The 24,405-nt window shown below is 45.9% G+C and overlaps 3 non-coding genes across 3 annotated transcripts; all 3 read left to right on the forward strand.

Annotated features, from left to right (window-relative positions):
- Positions 1 to 279: 279 nt before the first annotated feature.
- TRNAH-GUG (transfer RNA histidin (anticodon GUG)) lies at positions 280 to 351 on the forward strand. The gene has a single exon. It is a non-coding gene; the product is annotated as a tRNA-His (tRNA).
- A 4,869-nt stretch (positions 352 to 5,220) lies between these two features.
- TRNAH-GUG (transfer RNA histidin (anticodon GUG)) lies at positions 5,221 to 5,292 on the forward strand. The gene has a single exon. It is a non-coding gene; the product is annotated as a tRNA-His (tRNA).
- Positions 5,293 to 7,691: 2,399 nt separating this feature from the next.
- TRNAH-GUG (transfer RNA histidin (anticodon GUG)) lies at positions 7,692 to 7,763 on the forward strand. The gene has a single exon. It is a non-coding gene; the product is annotated as a tRNA-His (tRNA).
- Positions 7,764 to 24,405: the final 16,642 nt, after the last annotated feature.

The following is a 24,405-nucleotide window of genomic DNA, read 5'->3' on the forward strand; positions in this document are numbered from 1 at the left end:
CTGCTCTCAGGCTGGCGGGCCATTATCGGCCCTGGCTGCCGCACCATTGCCAGGTTTGTGTAACTATATTATTTCTAATTGGCTCCACTTTGATGACTTTCATTTGGATTCTGACTTGATTATTGAGATCTTAAATAAGTGACTGGGGATCAGGTGTCCACTTATTCTCATGGATAACATCACAACCAACCTTTAATTCAAACATGAGTCATGACATCACAGATGGAGTACAGCTTATGATAGAGGTGGAACGTCACATTGTAGCAGCCCAAGTAGCTCGCCGTGATCGTATAGTGGTTAGTACTCTGCGTTGTGGCCGCAGCAACCTCGGTTCGAATCCGAGTCACGGCATTGCGGTGAGGCAATGTCACGGCAGTTGGGCAGATATTTTAGAATTTCCATTAATACATTGGCAATCTCTGTGGAGGACTGAAACAATTCGATATGTCGTGTTACTGTTATGAACCTTTTGTTTCTTTAATGCTCTTTGCACACTTTTTCATCGGGTGACTGTAATGTATTTCAACCAAATCTAATTAAGAGCGCATTATGTGGTGACATTTGCAGTACATGAAACATTATAACACTGCCATTTACGTCAATAACCACTAGCTTGATTAAGACATATGTATTGCAGCAACAGTATTTCCCAGTTACAAATGGGAATAAAAACAACATCCGCGAGGGATTGAACCAACGACATTTAACTGATGTTGCCAATGGAGCGCGTTACAGAGAGCGCGAGGTCCCGCCTTTACAGTCACACGCTGATGATAATACAGATGTTTAAATAAACAGGCATATCTGTGGACTTATAGTCTTTCTACATTGGGACTCATAGTCTAGTCCTAGGCTATTGTATTCACTGGCGTATCTTTTAGTGGAATGAGAGGCATTCTGTAGTCGCGTGAAAGGACCTTTCAAGTCAATCTGATCTGTATTGTCCTGTGAAAAAAAGCGTTCTTAGACACAGTGAGGAGTTTTTGGGGATAATGGGAAAATCATTTCCAACTAAATGGCAGGAATTTCTTAGTCCAATCATGAGGTGTGCTAGGCTTTTTTATACTGTGGCGGAAAGAGAGAGAGTATAACAGTCATTATAAATAAAGGGCCAAGGAAGTGACAGTTTATGGAAGGAACAATTTGCACATAGTTTTAGAATGTGGTCAGGAGGAGGACAATGTGCTTACACATATGAAACATTAGAAGGTAGACATTATGGAAGCACATATATTTCTTTATTTTTATTGTATTTGGGGAGAGGGGGTTAATATAGCACGTCCAATGTGGAAAAGTGCTTTCCATAGCACCTTGCAGGTGGGCGACATCTAGAGCTGTGCAGTAGCCACACATGCCCCAGACGTCAAAGAGAACAAGAAGTTACACATGTTGGAAGTGAGGGTGAGACATTGAGGAGATATGATCCCCGTATGAAGCCGAGAGAAGGAGGAGGCGTGAACGTGCATCCATGTATGCAGGCGAGAAGGGAAGGAGCATTGGTCATGCATCCCTGCATGAGGGTGAGACAGGGAGGAGATATGATCCCCGTATGAAGCCGAGAGAAGGAGGAGGTGTGAATGTGCATCCATGTATGCGGGCGAGACAGGAAGGAGCGTTGGTCATGCATCCCTGCATGAGGGTGAGACAGGGAGGAGATATGATCCCCGTATGAAGCCGAGAGAAGGAGGAGGCGTGAACGTGCATCCATGTATGCAGGCGAGAAGGGAAGGAGCATTGGTCATGCATCCCTGCATGAGGGTGAGACAGGGAGGAGATATGATCCCCGTATGAAGCCGAGAGAAGGAGGAGGCGTGAACGTGCATCCATGTATGCGGGCGAGACAGGAAGGAGCATTGGTCATGCATCCCTGCATGAGGGTGAGACAGGGAGGAGATATGATCCCCGTATGAAGCCGAGAGAAGGAGGAGGCGTGAATGTGCATCCATGTATGCGGGCGAGACGGGAAGGAGCATTGGTCATGCATTCCTTCCAGAGGGTGAGACAGGGAGGAGATAAAATCCCTGTATGAAGCCGAGAGAACGAGGAGACATGAACGTGCATCCATGTATGCGGGCGAGAAGGGAAGGAGCATTGGTCATGCATCCCTGCATGAGGGTGAGACAGGGAGGAGATAAAATCCCTGTATGAAACCAAGAGAACGAGGCGGCATGAACATGCATCCTTGTATGCAGGTGTGACATGGAGTCATCATGAACATGCATCCCTTTATAAGGACATAACATGGAGGACGCATGAACATGAATGCCTGAATTTTATGGTGGTGGCCTTCGGGTGATTTGGCACGTGCAATTGGCGAAGAGCACTTCTCCTGTGCAAAAAAATAAATTTACTATTAGCACCCCGGAGGGAGCCTCTGCACTTCTTATAGGGAGAAAACTCTGCAATGGAAGGGGACAGGGTCAATAACAGCTGTAAACTCTCACAAGACCATCACTGCTCTCACACTTTCCTGCTCTCAGGCTGGCGGGCCATTATCGGCCCTGGCTGCCAACCCATTGCCAGGTTTGTGTAACTATATTATTTCTAATTGGCTCCACTTTGATGACTTTCATTTGGATTCTGACTTGATTATTGAGATCTTAAATAAGTGACTGGGGATCAGGTGTCCACTTATTCTCATGGATAACATCACAACCAACCTTTAATTCAAACATGAGTCATGACATCACAGATGGAGTACAGCTTATGATAGAGGTGGAACATCAAATTTTGTAGCAGCCCAAGTAGCTCACCGTGATCGTATAGTGGTTAGTACTCTGCGTTGTGGCCGCAGCAACCTCGGTTCGAATCCGAGTCACGCATTGCCGTGAGGCAATGTCACGGCAGTTGGGCAGATATTTTAGAATTTCCATTAATACATTGGCAATCTCTGTGGAGGACTGAAACAATTCGATTTGTCCTGTTACTGTTATGAACCTTTTGTTTCTTTAATGCTCTTTTCACACTTTTTCATCGGGTGACTGTAATGTATTTCAACCAAATCTAATTAAGAGCGCATTATGTGGTGACATTTGCAGTACATGAAACATTATAACACTGCCATTTACGTCAATAACCACTAGCTTGATTAAGACATATGTATTGCAGCGACAGTATTTCCCAGTTACAAATGGGAATAAAAACAACATCCGCGAGGGATTGAACCAACAACATTTAACTGATGTTGCCAATGGAGCGCGTTACAGAGAGCGCGAGGTCCCGCCTTTACAGTCACACGCTGATGATAATACAGATGTTTAAATAAACAGGCATATCTGTGGACTTGTGGTCTTTCTACATTGGGACTCTTAGTCTAGTCCTAGGCTATTGTAGGCAAAGGCGTATCTTTTAGTGGAATGAGAGGCATTCTGTAGTCGCGTGAAAGGACCTTTCAAGTCAATCTGATCTGTATTGTCCTGTGAAAAAAAGCGTTCTTAGACACAGTGAGGAGTTTTTGGGGATAATGGGAAAATCATTTCCAACTAAATGACAGGAATTTCTTAGTCCAATCATGAGGTGTGCTAGGCTTTTTTATACTGTGGCGGAAAGAGAGAGAGTATAACAGTCATTATAAATAAAGGGCCAAGGAAGTGACAGTTTATGGAAGGAACAATTTGCACATAGTTTTAGAATGTGGTCAGGAGGAGGACAATGTGCTTACACATATGAAACATTAGAAGGTAGACATTATGGAAGCACATATATTTCTTTATTTGTATTGTATTTGGGGAGAGGTGGTTAATATAGCACGTTCAATGTGGAAAAGTTCTTTCCATAGCACCTTGCAGGTGGGCGACATCTAGAGCTGTGCAGTAGCCACCCATGCCCCAGACGTCAAAGAGAACAAGAAGTTACACATGTTGGAAGTGAGGGTGAGACATTGAGGAGATATGATCCCCGTATGAAGCCGAGAGAAGGAGGAGGCGTGAACGTGCATCCATGTATGCAGGCGAGAAGGGAAGGAGCATTGGTCATGCATCCCTGCATGAGGGTGAGACAGGGAGGAGATATGATCCCCGTATGAAGCCGAGAGAAGGAGGAGGTGTGAACGTGCATCCATGTATGCGGGCGAGACAGGAAGGAGCGTTGGTCATGCATCCCTGCATGAGGGTGAGACAGGGAGGAGATATGATCCCCGTATGAAGCCGAGAGAAGGAGGAGGCGTGAACGTGCATCCATGTATGCAGGCGAGAAGGGAAGGAGCATTGGTCATGCATCCCTGCATGAGGGTGAGACAGGGAGGAGATATGATCCCCGTATGAAGCCGAGAGAAGGAGGAGGCGTGAACGTGCATCCATGTATGCGGGCGAGACAGGAAGGAGCATTGGTCATGCATCCCTGCATGAGGGTGAGACAGGGAGGAGATATGATCCCCGTATGAAGCCGAGAGAAGGAGGAGGCGTGAACGTGCATCCATGTATGCGTGCGAGACGGGAAGGAGCATTGGTCATGCATCCCTTCCTGAGGGTGAGACAGGGTGGAGATAAAATCCCCGTATGAAGCCGAGAGAACGAGGAGACATGAACGTGCATCCATGTATGCGGGCGAGAAGGGAAGGAGCATTGGTCATGCATCCCTGCATGAGGGTGAGACAGGGAGGAGATAAAATCCCTGTATGAAGCCAAGAGAACGAGGCGGCATGAACATGCATCCTTGTATGCAGGTGTGACATGGAGTCATCATGAACATGCATCCCTTTATAAGGACATAACATGGAGGACGCATGAACATGAATGCCTGAATTTTATGGTGGTGGCCTTCGGGTGATTTGGCACGTGCAATTGGTGAAGAGCACTTCTCCTGCGCAAAAAAATAAATTTACTATTAGCACCTCGGAGGGAGCCTCTGCTCTTCTTATAGGGAGAAAACTCTGCAATGGAAGGGGACAGGGTCAATAACAGCTGTAAACTCTCAAAAGACCATCACTGCTCTCACACTTTCCTGCTCTCAGGCTGGCGGGCCATTATCGGCCCTGGCTGCCGCACCATTGCCAGGTTTGTGTAACTATATTATTTCTAATTGGCTCCACTTTGATGACTTTCATTTGGATTCTGACTTGATTATTGAGATCTTAAATAAGTGACTGGGGATCAGGTGTCCACTTATTCTCATGGATAACATCACAACCAACCTTTAATTCAAACATGAGTCATGACATCACAGATGGAGTACAGCTTATGATAGAGGTGGAACGTCACATTGTAGCAGCCCAAGTAGCTCGCCGTGATCGTATAGTGGTTAGTACTCTGCGTTGTGGCCGCAGCAACCTCGGTTCGAATCCGAGTCACGGCATTGCGGTGAGGCAATGTCACGGCAGTTGGGCAGATATTTTAGAATTTCCATTAATACATTGGCAATCTCTGTGGAGGACTGAAACAATTCGATATGTCGTGTTACTGTTATGAACCTTTTGTTTCTTTAATGCTCTTTGCACACTTTTTCATCGGGTGACTGTAATGTATTTCAACCAAATCTAATTAAGAGTGCATTATGTGGTGACATTTGCAGTACATGAAACATTATAACACTGCCATTTACGTCAATAACCACTAGCTTGATTAAGACATATGTATTGCAGCAACAGTATTTCCCAGTTACAAATGGGAATAAAAACAACATCCGCGAGGGATTGAACCAACGACATTTAACTGATGTTGCCAATGGAGCGCGTTACAGAGAGCGCGAGGTCCCGCCTTTACAGTCACACGCTGATGATAATACAGATGTTTAAATAAACAGGCATATCTGTGGACTTATAGTCTTTCTACATTGGGACTCATAGTCTAGTCCTAGGCTATTGTATTCACTGGCGTATCTTTTAGTGGAATGAGAGGCATTCTGTAGTCGCGTGAAAGGACCTTTCAAGTCAATCTGATCTGTATTGTCCTGTGAAAAAAAGCGTTCTTAGACACAGTGAGGAGTTTTTGGGGATAATGGGAAAATCATTTCCAACTAAATGGCAGGAATTTCTTAGTCCAATCATGAGGTGTGCTAGGCTTTTTTATACTGTGGCGGAAAGAGAGAGAGTATAACAGTCATTATAAATAAAGGGCCAAGGAAGTGACAGTTTATGGAAGGAACAATTTGCACATAGTTTTAGAATGTGGTCAGGAGGAGGACAATGTGCTTACACATATGAAACATTAGAAGGTAGACATTATGGAAGCACATATATTTCTTTATTTTTATTGTATTTGGGGAGAGGGGGTTAATATAGCACGTCCAATGTGGAAAAGTGCTTTCCATAGCACCTTGCAGGTGGGCGACATCTAGAGCTGTGCAGTAGCCACACATGCCCCAGACGTCAAAGAGAACAAGAAGTTACACATGTTGGAAGTGAGGGTGAGACATTGAGGAGATATGATCCCCGTATGAAGCCGAGAGAAGGAGGAGGCGTGAACGTGCATCCATGTATGCAGGCGAGAAGGGAAGGAGCATTGGTCATGCATCCCTGCATGAGGGTGAGACAGGGAGGAGATATGATCTCCGTATGAAGCCGAGAGAAGGAGGAGGTGTGAATGTGCATCCATGTATGCGGGCGAGACAGGAAGGAGCGTTGGTCATGCATCCCTGCATGAGGGTGAGACAAGGAGGAGATATGATCCCCGTATGAAGCCGAGAGAAGGAGGAGGCGTGAACGTGCATCCATGTATGCAGGCGAGAAGGGAAGGAGCATTGGTCATGCATCCCTGCATGAGGGTGAGACAGGGAGGAGATATGATCCCCGTATGAAGCCGAGAGAAGGAGGAGGCGTGAACGTGCATCCATGTATGCGGGCGAGACAGGAAGGAGCATTGGTCATGCATCCCTGCATGAGGGTGAGACAGGGAGGAGATATGATCCCCGTATGAAGCCGAGAGAAGGAGGAGGCGTGAATGTGCATCCATGTATGCGGGCGAGACGGGAAGGAGCATTGGTCATGCATTCCTTCCAGAGGGTGAGACAGGGAGGAGATAAAATCCCTGTATGAAGCCGAGAGAACGAGGAGACATGAACGTGCATCCATGTATGCGGGCGAGAAGGGAAGGAGCATTGGTCATGCATCCCTGCATGAGGGTGAGACAGGGAGGAGATAAAATCCCTGTATGAAACCAAGAGAACGAGGCGGCATGAACATGCATCCTTGTATGCAGGTGTGACATGGAGTCATCATGAACATGCATCCCTTTATAAGGACATAACATGGAGGACGCATGAACATGAATGCCTGAATTTTATGGTGGTGGCCTCGGGTGATTTGGCACGTGCAATTGGCGAAGAGCACTTCTCCTGTGCAAAAAAATAAATTTACTATTAGCACCCCGGAGGGAGCCTCTGCACTTCTTATAGGGAGAAAACTCTGCAATGGAAGGGGACACGGTCAATAACAGCTGTAAACTCTCACAAGACCATCACTGCTCTCACACTTTCCTGCTCTCAGGCTGGCGGGCCATTATCGGCCCTGGCTGCCAACCCATTGCCAGGTTTGTGTAACTATATTATTTCTAATTGGCTCCACTTTGATGACTTTCATTTGGATTCTGACTTGATTATTGAGATCTTAAATAAGTGACTGGGGATCAGGTGTCCACTTATTCTCATGGATAACATCACAACCAACCTTTAATTCAAACATGAGTCATGACATCACAGATGGAGTACAGCTTATGATAGAGGTGGAACATCAAATTTTGTAGCAGCCCAAGTAGCTCGCCGTGATCGTATAGTGGTTAGTACTCTGCGTTGTGGCCGCAGCAACCTCGGTTCGAATCCGAGTCACGGCAATGCCGTGAGGCAATGTCACGGCAGTTGGGCAGATATTTTAGAATTTCCATTAATACATTGGCAATCTCTGTGGAGGACTGAAACAATTCGATTTGTCCTGTTACTGTTATGAACCTTTTGTTTCTTTAATGCTCTTTTCACACTTTTTCATCGGGTGACTGTAATGTATTTCAACCAAATCTAATTAAGAGCGCATTATGTGGTGACATTTGCAGTACATGAAACATTATAACACTGCCATTTACGTCAATAACCACTAGCTTGATTAAGACATATGTATTGCAGCGACAGTATTTCCCAGTTACAAATGGGAATAAAAACAACATCCGCGAGGGATTGAACCAACAACATTTAACTGATGTTGCCAATGGAGCGCGTTACAGAGAGCGCGAGGTCCCGCCTTTACAGTCACACGCTGATGATAATACAGATGTTTAAATAAACAGGCATATCTGTGGACTTGTGGTCTTTCTACATTGGGACTCTTAGTCTAGTCCTAGGCTATTGTAGGCAAAGGCGTATCTTTTAGTGGAATGAGAGGCATTCTGTAGTCGCGTGAAAGGACCTTTCAAGTCAATCTGATCTGTATTGTCCTGTGAAAAAAAACGTTCTTAGACACAGTGAGGAGTTTTTGGGGATAATGGGAAAATCATTTCCAACTAAATGACAGGAATTTCTTAGTCCAATCATGAGGTGTGCTAGGCTTTTTTATACTGTGGCGGAAAGAGAGACAGTATAACAGTCATTATAAATAAAGGGCCAAGGAAGTGACAGTTTATGGAAGGAACAATTTGCACATAGTTTTAGAATGTGGTCAGGAGGAGGACAATGTGCTTACACATATGAAACATTAGAAGGTAGACATTATGGAAGCACATATATTTCTTTATTTTTATTGTATTTGGGGAGAGGTGGTTAATATAGCACGTTCAATGTGGAAAAGTTCTTTCCATAGCACCTTGCAGGTGGGCGACATCTAGAGCTGTGCAGTAGCCACCCATGCCCCAGACGTCAAAGAGAACAAGAAGTTACACATGTTGGAAGTGAGGGTGAGACATTGAGGAGATATGATCCCCGTATGAAGCCGAGAGAAGGAGGAGGCGTGAACGTGCATCCATGTATGCAGGCGAGAAGGGAAGGAGCATTGGTCATGCATCCCTGCATGAGGGTGAGACAGGGAGGAGATATGATCCCCGTATGAAGCCGAGAGAAGGAGGAGGCGTGAACGTGCATCCATGTATGCGGGCGAGACAGGAAGGAGCATTGGTCATGCATCCCTGCATGAGGGTGAGACAGGGAGGAGATATGATCCCCGTATGAAGCCGAGAGAAGGAGGAGGCGTGAACGTGCATCCATGTATGCGGGCGAGACGGGAAGGAGCATTGGTCATGCATCCCTTCCTGAGGGTGAGACAGGGTGGAGATAAAATCCCCGTATGAAGCCGAGAGAACGAGGAGACATGAACGTGCATCCATGTATGCGGGCGAGAAGGGAAGGAGCATTGGTCATGCATCCCTGCATGAGGGTGAGACAGGGAGGAGATAAAATCCCTGTATGAAGCCAAGAGAACGAGGCGGCATGAACATGCATCCTTGTATGCAGGTGTGACATGGAGTCATCATGAACATGCATCCCTTTATAAGGACATAACATGGAGGACGCATGAACATGAATGCCTGAATTTTATGGTGGTGGCCTTCGGGTGATTTGGCACGTGCAATTGGTGAAGAGCACTTCTCCTGCGCAAAAAAATAAATTTACTATTAGCACCCCGGAGGGAGCCTCTGCACTTCTTATAGGGAGAAAACTCTGCAATGGAAGGGGACAGGGTCAATAACAGCTGTAAACTCTCACAAGACCATCACTGCTCTCACACTTTCCTCCTCTCAGGCTGGCGGGCCATTATCGGCCCTGGCTGCCGCACCATTGCCAGGTTTGTGTAACTATATTATTTCTAATTGGCTCCACTTTGATGACTTTCATTTGGATTCTGACTTGATTATTGAGATCTTAAATAAGTGACTGGGGATCAGGTGTCCACTTATTCTCATGGATAACATCACAACCAACCTTTAATTCAAACATGAGTCATGACATCACAGATGGAGTACAGCTTATGATAGAGGTGGAACGTCACATTGTAGCAGCCCAAGTAGCTCGCTGTGATCGTATAGTGGTTAGTACTCTGCGTTGTGGCCACAGCAACCTTGGTTCGAATCCGAGTCACGGCATTGCGGTGAGGCAATGTCACGGCAGTTGGGCAGATATTTTAGAATTTCCATTAATACATTGGCAATCTCTGTGGAGGACTGAAACAATTCGATATGTCCTGTTACTGTTATGAACCTTTTGTTTCTTTAATGCTCTTTGCACACTTTTTCATCGGGTGACTGTAATGTATTTCAACCAAATCTAATTAAGAGCGCATTATGTGGTGACATTTGCAGTACATGAAACATTATAACACTGCCATTTACGTCAATAACCACTAGCTTGATTAAGACATATGTATTGCAGCGACAGTATTTCCCAGTTACAAATGGGAATAAAAACAACATCCGCGAGGGATTGAACCAACGACATTTAACTGATGTTGCCAATGGAGCGCGTTACAGAGAGCGCGAGGTCCCGCCTTTAGAGTCACACGCTGATGATAATACAGATGTTTAAATAAACAGGCATATCTGTGGACTTGTGGTCTTTCTACATTGGGACTCATAGTCTAGTCCTAGGCTATTGTAGGCACTGGCGTATCTTTTAGTGGAATGAGAGGCATTCTGTAGTCGCGTGAAAGGACCTTTCAAGTCAATCTGATCTGTATTGTCCTGTGAAAAAAAGCGTTCTTAGACACAGTCAGGAGTTTTTGGGGATAATGGGAAAATCATTTCCAACTAAATGACAGGAATTTCTTAGTCCAATCATGAGGTGTGCTAGGCTTTTTTATACTGTGGCGGAAAGAGAGAGAGTATAACAGTCATTATAAATAAAGGGCCAAGGAAGTGACAGTTTATGGAAGGAACAATTTGCACATAGTTTTAGAATGTGGTCAGGAGGAGGACAATGTGCTTACACATATGAAACATTAGAAGGTAGACATTATGGAAGCACATATATTTCTTTTATTTTTATTGTCTTTGGGGAGAGGGGGTTAATATAGCACGTCCAATGTGGAAAAGTGCTTTCCATAGCACCTTGCAGGTGGGCGACATCTAGAGCTGTGCAGTAGCCACCCATGCCCCAGACGTCAAAGAGAACAAGAAGTTACACATGTTGGAAGTGAGGGTGAGACATTGAGGAGATATGATCCCCGTATGAAGCCGAGAGAAGGAGGAGGCGTGAACGTGCATCCATGTATGCAGGCGAGAAGGGAAGGAGCATTGGTCATGCATCCCTGAATGAGGGTGAGACAGGGAGGAGATATGATCCCCGTATGAAGCCGAGAGAAGGAGGAGTCGTGAACGTGCATCCATGTATGCGGGCGAGACAGGAAGGAGCGTTGGTCATGCATCCCTGCATGAGGGTGAGACAGGGAGGAGATATGATCCCCGTATGAAGCCGAGAGAAGGAGGAGGCGTGAACGTGCATCCATGTATGCAGGCGAGAAGGGAAGGAGCATTGGTCATGCATCCCTGCATGAGGGTGAGACAGGGAGGAGATATGATCCCCGTATGAAGCCGAGAGAAGGAGGAGGCGTGAACGTGCATCCATGTATGCGGGCGAGACGGGAAGGAGCATTGGTCATGCATCCCTTCCTGAGGGTGAGACAGGGTGGAGATAAAATCCCCGTATGAAGCCGAGAGAACGAGGAGACATGAACGTGCATCCATGTATGCGGGCGAGAAGGGAAGGAGCATTGGTCATGCATCCCTGCATGAGGGTGAGACAGGGAGGAGATAAAATCCCTGTATGAAGCCAAGAGAACGAGGCGGCATGGACATGCATCCTTGTATGCAGGTGTGACATGGAGTCATCATGAACATGCATCCCTTTATAAGGACATAACATGGAGGACGCATGAACATGAATGCCTGAATTTTATGGTGGTGGCCTTCGGGTGATTTGGCACGTGCAATTGGTGAAGAGCACTTCTCCTGCGCAAAAAAATAAATGTACTATTAGCACCCCGGAGGGAGCCTCTGCACTTCTTATAGGGAGAAAACTCTGCAATGGAAGGGGACAGGGTCAATAACAGCTGTAAACTCTCACAAGACCATCACTGCTCTCACACTTTCCTGCTCTCAGGCTGGCGGGCCATTATCGGCCCTGGCTGCCGCACCATTGCCAGGTTTGTGTAACTATATTATTTCTAATTGGCTCCACTTTGATGACTTTCATTTGGATTCTGACTTGATTATTGAGATCTTAAATAAGTGACTGGGGATCAGGTGTCCACTTATTCTCATGGATAACATCACAACCAACCTTTAATTCAAACATGAGTCATGACATCACAGATGGAGTACAGCTTATGATAGAGGTGTAACGTGAAATTGTAGCAGCCCAAGTAGCTCGCTGTGATCGTATAGTGGTTAGTACTCTGCGTTGTGGCCGCAGCAACCTCTGTTCGAATCCGAGTCACGTCACGGCAGTTGGGCAGATATTTTAGAATTTCCATTAATACATTGGCAATCTCTGTGGAGGACTGAAACAATTCGATATGTCCTGTTACTGTTATGAACCTTTTGTTTCTTTAATGCTCTTTGCACACTTTTTCATCGGGTGACTGTAATGTATTTCAACCAAATCTAATTAAGAGCGCATTATGTGGTGACATTTGCAGTACATGAAACATTATAACACTGCCATTTACGTCAATAACCACTAGCTTGATTAAGACATATGTATTGCAGCGACAGTATTTCCCAGTTACAAATGGGAATAAAAACAACATCCGCGAGGGATTGAACCAACGACATTTAACTGATGTTGCCAATGGAGCGCGTTACAGAGAGCGCGAGGTCCCGCCTTTAGAGTCACACGCTGATGATAATACAGATGTTTAAATAAACAGGCATATCTGTGGACTTGTGGTCTTTCTACATTGGGACTCATAGTCTAGTCCTAGGCTATTGTAGGCACTGGCGTATCTTTTAGTGGAATGAGAGGCATTCTGTAGTCGCGTGAAAGGACCTTTCAAGTCAATCTGATCTGTATTGTCCTGTGAAAAAAAGCGTTCTTAGACACAGTCAGGAGTTTTTGGGGATAATGGGAAAATCATTTCCAACTAAATGACAGGAATTTCTTAGTCCAATCATGAGGTGTGCTAGGCTTTTTTATACTGTGGCGGAAAGAGAGAGAGTATAACAGTCATTATAAATAAAGGGCCAAGGAAGTGACAGTTTATGGAAGGAACAATTTGCACATAGTTTTAGAATGTGGTCAGGAGGAGGACAATGTGCTTACACATATGAAACATTAGAAGGTAGACATTATGGAAGCACATATATTTCTTTATTTTTATTGTCTTTGGGGAGAGGGGGTTAATATAGCACGTCCAATGTGGAAAAGTGCTTTCCATAGCACCTTGCAGGTGGGCGACATCTAGAGCTGTGCAGTAGCCACCCATGCCCCAGACGTCAAAGAGAACAAGAAGTTACACATGTTGGAAGTGAGGGTGAGACATTGAGGAGATATGATCCCCGTATGAAGCCGAGAGAAGGAGGAGGCGTGAACGTGCATCCATGTATGCAGGCGAGAAGGGAAGGAGCATTGGTCATGCATCCCTGAATGAGGGTGAGACAGGGAGGAGATATGATCCCCGTATGAAGCCGAGAGAAGGAGGAGTCGTGAACGTGCATCCATGTATGCGGGCGAGACAGGAAGGAGCGTTGGTCATGCATCCCTGCATGAGGGTGAGACAGGGAGGAGATATGATCCCCGTATGAAGCCGAGAGAAGGAGGAGGCGTGAACGTGCATCCATGTATGCAGGCGAGAAGGGAAGGAGCATTGGTCATGCATCCCTGCATGAGGGTGAGACAGGGAGGAGATATGATCCCCGTATGAAGCCGAGAGAAGGAGGAGGCGTGAACGTGCATCCATGTATGCGGGCGAGACGGGAAGGAGCATTGGTCATGCATCCCTTCCTGAGGGTGAGACAGGGTGGAGATAAAATCCCCGTATGAAGCCGAGAGAACGAGGAGACATGAACGTGCATCCATGTATGCGGGCGAGAAGGGAAGGAGCATTGGTCATGCATCCCTGCATGAGGGTGAGACAGGGAGGAGATAAAATCCCTGTATGAAGCCAAGAGAACGAGGCGGCATGAACATGCATCCTTGTATGCAGGTGTGACATGGAGTCATCATGAACATGCATCCCTTTATAAGGACATAACATGGAGGACGCATGAACATGAATGCCTGAATTTTATGGTGGTGGCCTTCGGGTGATTTGGCACGTGCAATTGGTGAAGAGCACTTCTCCTGCGCAAAAAAATAAATGTACTATTAGCACCCCGGAGGGAGCCTCTGCACTTCTTATAGGGAGAAAACTCTGCAATGGAAGGGGACAGGGTCAATAACAGCTGTAAACTCTCACAAGACCATCACTGCTCTCACACTTTCCTGCTCTCAGGCTGGCGGGCCATTATCGGCCCTGGCTGCCGCACCATTGCCAGGTTTGTGTAACTATATTATTTCTAATTGGCTCCACTTTGATGACTTTCATTTGGATTCTGACTTGATTATTGAGATCTTAAATAAGTGACTGGGGATCAGGTGTCCACTTATTCTCATGGATAACATCACAACCAACCTTTAATTCAAACATGAGTCATGACATCACAGATGGAGTACAGCTTATGATAGAGGTGGAACGTCACATTGTAGCAGCCCAAGTAGCTCGCCGTGATCGTATAGTGGTTAGTACTCTGCGTTGTGGCCACAGCAACCTCGGTTCGAATCCGAGTCACGGCGTTGCGGTGAGGCAATGTCACGGCAGTTGGGCAGATATTTTAGAATTTCCATTAATACATTGGCAATCTCTGTGGAGGACTGAAACAATTCGATATGTCCTGTTACTGTTATGAACCTTTTGTTTCTTTAATGCTCTTTGCACACTTTTTCTTCGGGTGACTGTAATGTATTTCAACCAAATCTAATTAAGAGCTCATTATCTGGTGACATTTGCAGTACATGAAACATTATAACACTGCCATTTACGTCAATAACCACTAGCTTGATTAAGACATATGTATTGCAGCGACAGTATATCCCAGTTACAAATGGGAATAAAAACAACATCCGCGAGGGATTGAACGAACGACATTTAACTGATGTTGCCAATGGAGCGCGTTACAGAGAGTGCGAGGTCCCGCCTTTACAGTCACACGCTGATGATAATACAGATGTTTAAATAAACAGGCATATCTGTGGACTTGTGGTCTTTCTACATTGGGACTCATAGTCTAGTCCTAGGCTATTGTAGGCACTGGCGTATCTTTTAGTGGAATGAGAGGCATTCTGTAGTCGCGTGAAAGGACCTTTCAAGTCAATCTGATCTGTATTGTCCTGTGAAAAAAAGCGTTCTTAGACACAGTCAGGAGTTTTTGGGGATAATGGGAAAATCATTTCCAACTAAATGACAGGAATTTCTTAGTCCAATCATTAGGTGTGCTAGGCTTTTTTATACTGTGGCGGAAAGAGAGAGAGTATAACAGTCATTATAAATAAAGGGCCAAGGAAGTGACAGTTTATGGAAGGAACAATTTGCACATAGTTTTAGAATGTGGTCAGGAGGAGGACAATGTGCTTACACATATGAAACATTAGAAGGTAGACATTATGGAAGCACATATATTTCTTTATTTTTATTGTATTTGGCAGAGGGGGTTAATATAGCACGTCCAATGTGGAAAAGTGCTTTCCATAGCACCTTGCAGGTGGGCGACATCTAGAGCTGTGCAGTAGCCACCCATGCCCCAGACGTCAAAGAGAACAAGAAGTTACACATATTGGAAGATAGGGTGAGACATTGAGGAGATATGATCCCCGTATGAAGCCGAGAGAAGGAGGAGGCGTGAACGTGCATCCATGTATGCAGGCGAGAAGGGAAGGAGCATTGGTCATGCATCCCTGCATGAGGGTGAGACAGGGAGGAGATATGATCCCCGTATGAAGCCGAGAGAAGGAGGAGGCGTGAACGTGCATCCATGTATGCGTGCGAGACAGGAAGGAGCATTGGTCATGCATCCCTGCATGAGGGTGAGACAGGGAGGAGATATGATCCCCGTATGAAGCCAAGAGAAGGAGGAGGCGTGAACGTGCATCCATGTATGCAGGCTAGAAGGGAAGGAGCATTGGTCATGCATCCCTGCATGAGGGTGAGACAGGGAGGAGATATGATCCCCGTATGAAGCCGAGAGAAGGAGGAGGCGTGAACGTGCATCCATGTATGCGGGCGAGACAGGAAGGAGCATTGGTCATGCATCCCTGCATGAGGGTGAGACAGGGAGGAGATATGATCCCCGTATGAAGCCGAGAGAACGAGGAGGCGTGAACGTGCATCCATGTATGCGGGCGAGAAGGGAAGGAGCATTGGTCATGCATCCCTTCCTGAGGGTGGGACAGGGAGGAGATATGATCCCCGTATGAAGCCGAGAGAACGAGGAGACATGAACGTGCATCCATGTATGCGGGCGAGAAGGGAAGGAGCATTGGTCATGCATCCCTGCATGAGGGTGAGACAGGGAGGAGATAAAATCCCTGTATGAAGCCAAGAGAACGAGGCGGCATGAACATGCATCCTTGTATGCAGGTGTGACATGGAGTCATCATGAACATGCATCCCTTTATAAGGACATAACATGGAGGACGCATGAACATGAATGCCTGAATTTTGTGGTGGTGGCCTTCGGGTGATTTGGCACGTGCAATTGGTGAAGAGCACTTCTCCTGCGCAAAAAAATAAATGTACTATTAGCACCCCGGAGGGAGCCTCTGCACTTCTTATAGGGAGAAAACTCTGCAATGGAAGGGGACAGGGTCAATAACAGCTGTAAACTCTCACAAGACCATCACTGCTCTCACACTTTCCTGCTCTCAGGCTGGCGGGCCATTATCGGCCCTGGCTGCCGCACCATTGCCAGGTTTGTGTAACTATATTATTTCTAATTGGCTCCACTTTGATGACTTTCATTTGGATTCTGACTTGATTATTGAGATCTTAAATAAGTGACTGGGGATCAGGTGTCCACTTATTCTCATGGATAACATCACAACCAACCTTTAATTCAAACATGAGTCATGACATCACAGATGGAGTAGAGCTTATGATAGAGGTGGAACGTCACATTGTAGCAGCCCAAGTAGCTCGCCGTGATCGTATAGTGGTTAGTACTCTGCGTTGTGGCCGCAGCAACCTCGGTTCGCACGGCATTGCGGTGAGGCAATGTCACGGCAGTTGGGCAGATATTTTAGAATTTCCATTAATACATTGGCAATCTCTGTGGAGGACTGAAACAATTCGATATGTCCTGTTACTGTTATGAACCTTTTGTTTCTTTAATGCTTTTTGCACACTTTTTAATCGGGTTACTGTAATGTATTTCAACCAAATCTAATTAAGAGCGCATTATGTGGTGACATTTGCAGTACATGAAACATTATAACACTGCCATTTACGTCAATAACCACTAGCTTGATTAAGACATATGTATTGCAGCGACAGTATTTCCCAGTTACAAATGGGAATAAAAACAACATCCGCGAGGGATTGAACCAACGACATTTAACTGATGTTGCCAATGGAGCGCGTTACAGAGAGCGCAAGGTCCCGCCTTTACAGTCACACGCTGATGATAATACAGATGTTTAAATAAACAGGCATATCTGTGGACTTGTGGTCTTTCTACATTGGGACTCATAGTCTAGTCCTAGGCTATTGTAGGCACTGGCGTATCTTTTGGTGGAATGAGAGGCATTCTGTAGTCGCGTGAAAGGACCTTTCAGGTCAATCTGATCTGTATTGTCCTGTGAAAAAAAGCGTTCTTAGACACAGTGAGGAGTTTTTGGGGATAATGGGAAAATCATTTCCAACTAAATGACAGGAATTTCTTAGTCCAATCATGAGGTGTGCTAGGCTTTTTTATACTGTGGCGCAAAGAGAGAGAGTATAACAGTCATTATAAATAAAGGGCCAAGGAAGTGACAGTTTATGGAAGGAACAATTTGCACATAGTTTTAGAATGTGGTCAGGGGGAGGACAATGTGCTTACACATATGAAACATTAGAAGGTAGACATTATGGAAGCACATATATTTCTTTATTTTTATTGTATTTGGCAGAGGGGGTTAATATAGCACGTCCAATGTGGAAAAGTGCTTTCCATAGCACCTTGCAGGTGGGCGACATCTAGAGCTGTGCAGTAGCCACCCATGCCCCAGACGTCAAAGAGAACAAAAAGTGACACATTTTGGAAGTGAGGGTGAGACATTGAGGAGATATGATCCCGTATGAAGCCGAGAGAAGGAGGAGGCGTGAACGTGCATCCATGTATGCAGGCGAGAAGGGAAGGAGCATTGGTCATGCATCCCTGCATGAGGGTGAGACAGGGAGGAGATATGATCCCCGTATGAAGCCGAGAGAAGGAGGAGGCGTGAACGTGCATCCATGTATGCGGGCGAGACAGGAAGGAGCATTGGTCATGCATCCCTGCATGAGGGTGAGACAGGGAGGAGATATGATCCCCGTATGAAGCCAAGAGAAGGAGGAGGCGTGAACGTGCATCCATGTATGCAGGCGACAAGGGAAGGAGCATTGGTCATGCATTCCTGCATGAGGGTGAGACAGGGAGGAGATATGATCCCCGTATGAAGCCGAGAGAAGGAGGAGGCGTGAACGTGCATCCATGTATGCGGGCGAGAAGGGAAGGAGCATTGGTCATGCATCCCTGCATGAGGGTGAGACAGGGAGGAGATAAAATCCCTGTATGAAGCCAAGAGAACGAGGCGGCATGAACATGCATCCTTGTATGCAGGTGTGACATGGAGTCATCATGAACATGCATCCCTTTATAAGGACATAACATGGAGGACGCATGAACATGAATGCCTGAATTTTATGGTGGTGGCCTTCGGGTGATTTGGCACGTGCAATTGGTGAAGAGCACTTCTCCTGCGCAAAAAAATAAATGTACTATTAGCACCCCGGAGGGAGCCTCTGCACTTCTTATAGGGAGAAAACTCTGCAATGGAAGGGGACAGGGTCAATAACAGCTGTAAACTCTCACAAGACCATCACTCCTCTCACACTTTCCTGCTCTCAGGCTGGCGGGCCATTATCGGCCCTGGCTGCCACACCATTGCCAGGTTTGTGTAACTATATTATTTCTAATTGGCTCCACTTTGATGACTTTCATTTGGATTCTGACTTGATTATTGAGATCTTAAATAAGTGACTGGGGACCAGGTGTCCACTTATTCTCATGGATAACATCACAACCAACCTTTAATTCAAACATGAGTCATGACATCACAGATGGAGTACAGCTTATGATAGAGTTGGAACGTCACATTGTAGCAGCCCAAGTAGCTCGCCGTGATCGTATAGTGGTTAGTACTCTGATTTGTGGCCGCAGCAACCTCGGTTCGCACAGCATTGCGGTGAGGCAATGTCACGGCAGTTGGGCAGATATTTTAGAATTTCCATTAATACATTGGCAATCTCTGTGGAGGACTGAAACAATTCGATATGTCCTGTTACTGTTATGAACCTTTTGTTTCTTTAATGCTCTTTGCACACTTTTTCATCGGGTGACTGTAATGTATTTCAACCAAATCTAATTAAGAGCGCATTATGTGGTGACTTTTGCAGTACATGAAACATTATAACACTGCCATTTACGTCAATAACCACTAGCTTGATTAAGACATATGTATTGCAGCGACAGTATTTCCCAGTTACAAATTGGAATAAAAACAACATCCGCGAGGGATTGAACCAACGACATTTAACTGATGTTGCCAATGGAGCGCGTTACAGAGAGCGCGAGGTCCCGCCTTTACAGTCACACGCTGATGATAATACAGATGTTTAAATAAACAGGCATATCTGTGGACTTGTGGTCTTTCTACATTGGGACTCATAGTCTAGTCCTAGGCTATTGTAGGCACTGGCGTATCTTTTAGTGGAATGAGAGGCATTCTGTAGTCGCGTGAAAGGACCTTTCAAGTCAATCTGATCTGTACTGTCCTGTGAAAAAAAGCGTTCTTAGACACAGTCAGGAGTTTTTGGGGATAATGGGAAAATCATTTCCAACTAAATGACAGGAATTTCTTAGTCCAATCATGAGGTGTGCTAGGCTTTTTTATACTGTGGCGGAAAGAGAGAGAGTATAACAGTCATTATAAATAAAGGGCCAAGGAAGTGACAGTTTATGGAAGGAACAATTTGCACATAGTTTTAGAATGTGGTCAGGAGGAGGACAATGTGCTTACACATATGAAACATTAGAAGGTAGACATTATGGAAGCACATATATTTCTTTATTTTTATTGTATTTGGCAGAGGGGGTTAAAATAGCACGTCCAATGTGGAAAAGTGCTTTCCATAGCACCTTGCAGGTGGGCGACATCTAGAGCTGTGCAGTATCCACCCATGCCCCAGACGTCAAAGAGAACAAGAAGTTACACATATTGGAAGTGAGGGTGAGACATTGAGGAGATATGATCCCTGTATGAAGCCGAGAGAAGGAGGAGGCGTGAACGTGCATCCATGTATGCAGGCGAGAAGGGAAGGAGCATTGGTCATGCATCCCTGCATGAGGGTGAGACAGGGAGGAGATATGATCCCCGTATGAAGCCGAGAGAAGGAGGAGGCGTGAACGTGCATCCATGTATGCGTGCGAGACAGGAAGGAGCATTGGTCATGCATCCCTGCATGAGGGTGAGACAGGGAGGAGATATGATCCCCGTATGAAGCCAAGAGAAGGAGGAGGCGTGAACGTGCATCCATGTATGCAGGCGAGAAGGGAAGGAGCATTGGTCATGCATCCCTGCATTAGGGTGAGACAGGGAGGATATATGATCCCCGTATGAAGCCGAGAGAAGGAGGAGGCGTGAACGTGCATCCATGTATGCGGGCGAGACAGGAAGGAGCATTGGTCATGCATCCCTGCATGAGGGTGAGACAGGGAGGAGATATGATCCCCGTATGAAGCCGAGAGAACGAGGAGGGGTGAACGGGCATCCATGTATGCGGGCGAGAAGGGAAGGAGCATTGGTCATGCATCCCTTCCTGAGGGTGGGACAGGGAGGAGATATGATCCCCGTATGAAGCCGAGAGAACGAGGAGACATGAACGTGCATCCATGTATGCGGGCGAGAAGGGAAGTAGCATTGGTCATGCATCCCTGCATGAGGGTGAGACAGGGAGGAGATAAAATCCCTGTATGAAGCCAAGAGAACGAGGCGGCATGAACATGCATCCTTGTATGCAGGTGTGACATGGAGTCATCATGAACATGCATCCCTTTATAAGGACATAACATGGAGGACGCATGAACATGAATGCCTGAATTTGATGGTGGTGGCCTTCGGGTGATTTGGCACGTGCAATTGGTGAAGAGCACTTCTCCTCCGCAAAAAAATAAATGTACTATTAGCACCCCGGAGGGAGCCTCTGCACTTCTTATAGGGAGAAAACTCTGCAATGGAAGGGGACAGGGTCAATAACAGCTGTAAACTCTCACAAGACCATCACTGCTCTCACACTTTCCTGCTCTCAGGCTGGCGGGCCATTATCGGCCCTGGCTGCCGCACCATTGCCAGGTTTGTGTAACTATATTATTTCTAATTGGCTCCACTTTGATGACTTTCATTTGGATTCTGACTTGATTATTGAGATCTTAAATAAGTGACTGGGGATCAGGTGTCCACTTATTCTCATTGATAACATCACAACCAACCTTTAATTCAAACATGAGTCATGACATCACAGATGGAATAGAGCTTATGATAGAGGTGGAACGTCACATTGTAGCAGCCCAAGTAGCTCGCCGTGATCGTATAGTGGTTAGTACTCTGCGTTGTGGCCGCAGCAACCTCGGTTCTCACGGCATTGCGGTGAGGCAATGTCACGGCAGTTGGGCAGATATTTTAGAATTTCCATTAATACATTGGCAATCTCTGTGGAGGACTGAAACAATTCGATATGTCCTGTTACTGTTATGAACCTTTTGTTTCTTTAATGCTTTTTGCACACTTTTTAATCGGGTTACTGTAATGTATTTCAACCAAATCTAATTAAGAGCGCATTATGTGGTGACATTTGCAGTACATGAAACATTATAACACTGCCATTTACGTCAATAACCACTAGCTTGATTAAGACATATGTATTGCAGCGACAGTATTTCCCAGTTACAAATGGGAATAAAAACAACATCCGCGAGGGATTGAACCAACGACATTTAACTGATGTTGCCAATGGAGCGCGTTACAGAGAGCGCAAGGTCCCGCCTTTACAGTCACACGCTGATGATAATACAGATGTTTAAATAAACAGGCATATCTGTGGACTTGTGGTCTTTCTACATTGGGACTCATAGTCTAGTCCTAGGCTATTGTAGGCACTGGCGTATCTTTTAGTGGAATGAGAGGCATTCTGTAGTCGCGTGAAAGGACCTTTCCAGTCAATCTGATCTGTATTGTCCTGTGAAAAAAAGCGTTCTTAGACACAGTGAGGAGTTTTTGGGGATAATGGGAAAATCATTTCCAACTAAATGACAGGAATTTCTTAGTCCAATCATGAGGTGTGCTAGGCTTTTGTATACTGTGGCGGAAAGAGAGAGAGTATAACAGTCATTATAAATAAAGGGCCAAGGAAGTGACAGTTTATGGAAGGAACAATTTGCACATAGTTTTAGAATGTGGTCAGGAGGAGGACAATGTGCTTACACATATGAAACATTAGAAGGTAGACATTATGGAAGCACATATATTTCTTTATTTTTATTGTATTTGGGGAGAGGGGGTTAATATAGCACGTCCAATGTGGAAAAGTGCTTTCCATAGCACCTTGCAGGTGGGCGACATCCTGAGCTGTGCAGTAGCCACCCATGCCCCAGACGTCAAAGAGAACAAGAAGTTACACATGTTGGAAGTGAGGGTGAGACATTGAGGAGATATGATCCCCGTATGAAGCAGAGAGAAGGAGGAGGCGTGAACGTGCATCCATGTATGCAGGCGAGAAGGGAAGGAGCATTGGTCATGCATCCCTGCATGAGGGTGAGACAGGGAGGAGATATGATCCCCGTATGAAGCCGAGAGAAGGAGGAGGCGTGAACGTGCATCCATGTATGCAGGCGAGAAGGGAAGGAGCATTGGTCATGCATCCCTGCATGAGGGTGAGACAGGGAGGAGATATGATCCCCGTATGAAGCCGAGAGAAGGAGGAGGCGTGAACGTGCATCCATGTATGCGGGCGAGGCAGGAAGGAGCATTGGTCATGCATCCCTGCATGAGGGTGAGACAGGGAGGAGATATGATCCCCGTATGAAGCCGAGAGAAGGAGGAGGCGTGAATGTGCATCCATGTATGCGGCGAGACGGGAAGGAGCATTGGTCATGCATCCCTTCCTGAGGGTGGGACAGGGAGGAGATAAAATCCCCGTATGAAGCCGAGAGAACGAGGAGACATGAACGTGCATCCATGTATGCGGGCGAGAAGGGAAGGAGCATTGGTCATGCATCCCTGCATGAGGGTGAGACAGGGAGGAGATAAAATCCCTGTATGAAGCCAAGAGAACGAGGCGGCATGAACATGCATCCTTGTATGCAGGTGTGACATGGAGTCATCATGAACATGCATCCCTTTATAAGGACATAACATGGAGGACGCATGAACATGAATGCCTGAATTTTATGGTGGTGGCCTTCGGGTGATTTGGCACGTGCAATTGGTGAAGAGCACTTCTCCTGCGCAAAAAAATAAATGTACTATTAGCACCCCGGAGGGAGCCTCTGCACTTCTTATAGGGAGAAAACTCTGCAATGGAAGGGGACAGGGTCAATAACAGCTGTAAACTCTCACAAGACCATCACTGCTCTCACACTTTCCTGCTCTCAGGCTGGCGGGCCATTATCGGCCCTGGCTGCCACACCATTGCCAGGTTTTTGTAACTATATTATTTCTAATTGGCTCCACTTTGATGACTTTCATTTGGATTCTGACTTGATTATTGAGATCTTAAATAAGTGACTGGGGATCAGGTGTCCACTTATTCTCATGGATAACATCACAACCAACCTTTAATTCAAACATGAGTCATGACATCACAGATGGAGTACAGCTTATGATAGAGGTGGAACGTCACATTGTAGCAGCCCAAGTAGCTCGCCGTGATCGTATAGTGGTTAGTACTCTGCGTTGTGGCCGCAGCAACCTCGGTTCGCACGGCATTGCGGTGAGGCAATGTCACGGCAGTTGGGCAGATATTTTAGAATTTCCATTAATACATTGGCAATCTCTGTGGAGGACTGAAACAATTCGATATGTCCTGTTACTGTTATGAACCTTTTGTTTCTTTAATGCTCTTTGCACACTTTTTCATCGGGTGACTGTAATGTATTTCAACCAAATCTAATTAAGAGCGCATTATGTGGTGACATTTGCAGTACATGAAACATTGTAACACTGCCATTT

The sequence above is a fragment of the Ambystoma mexicanum genome (genome assembly GCF_040938575.1).
Source record: "Ambystoma mexicanum isolate Mex_15411 chromosome 12 unlocalized genomic scaffold, UKY_AmexF1_1 Mex_chr12_unloc.1, whole genome shotgun sequence".
In the NCBI taxonomy this organism is placed as follows: Eukaryota; Metazoa; Chordata; class Amphibia; order Caudata; family Ambystomatidae; genus Ambystoma; species Ambystoma mexicanum.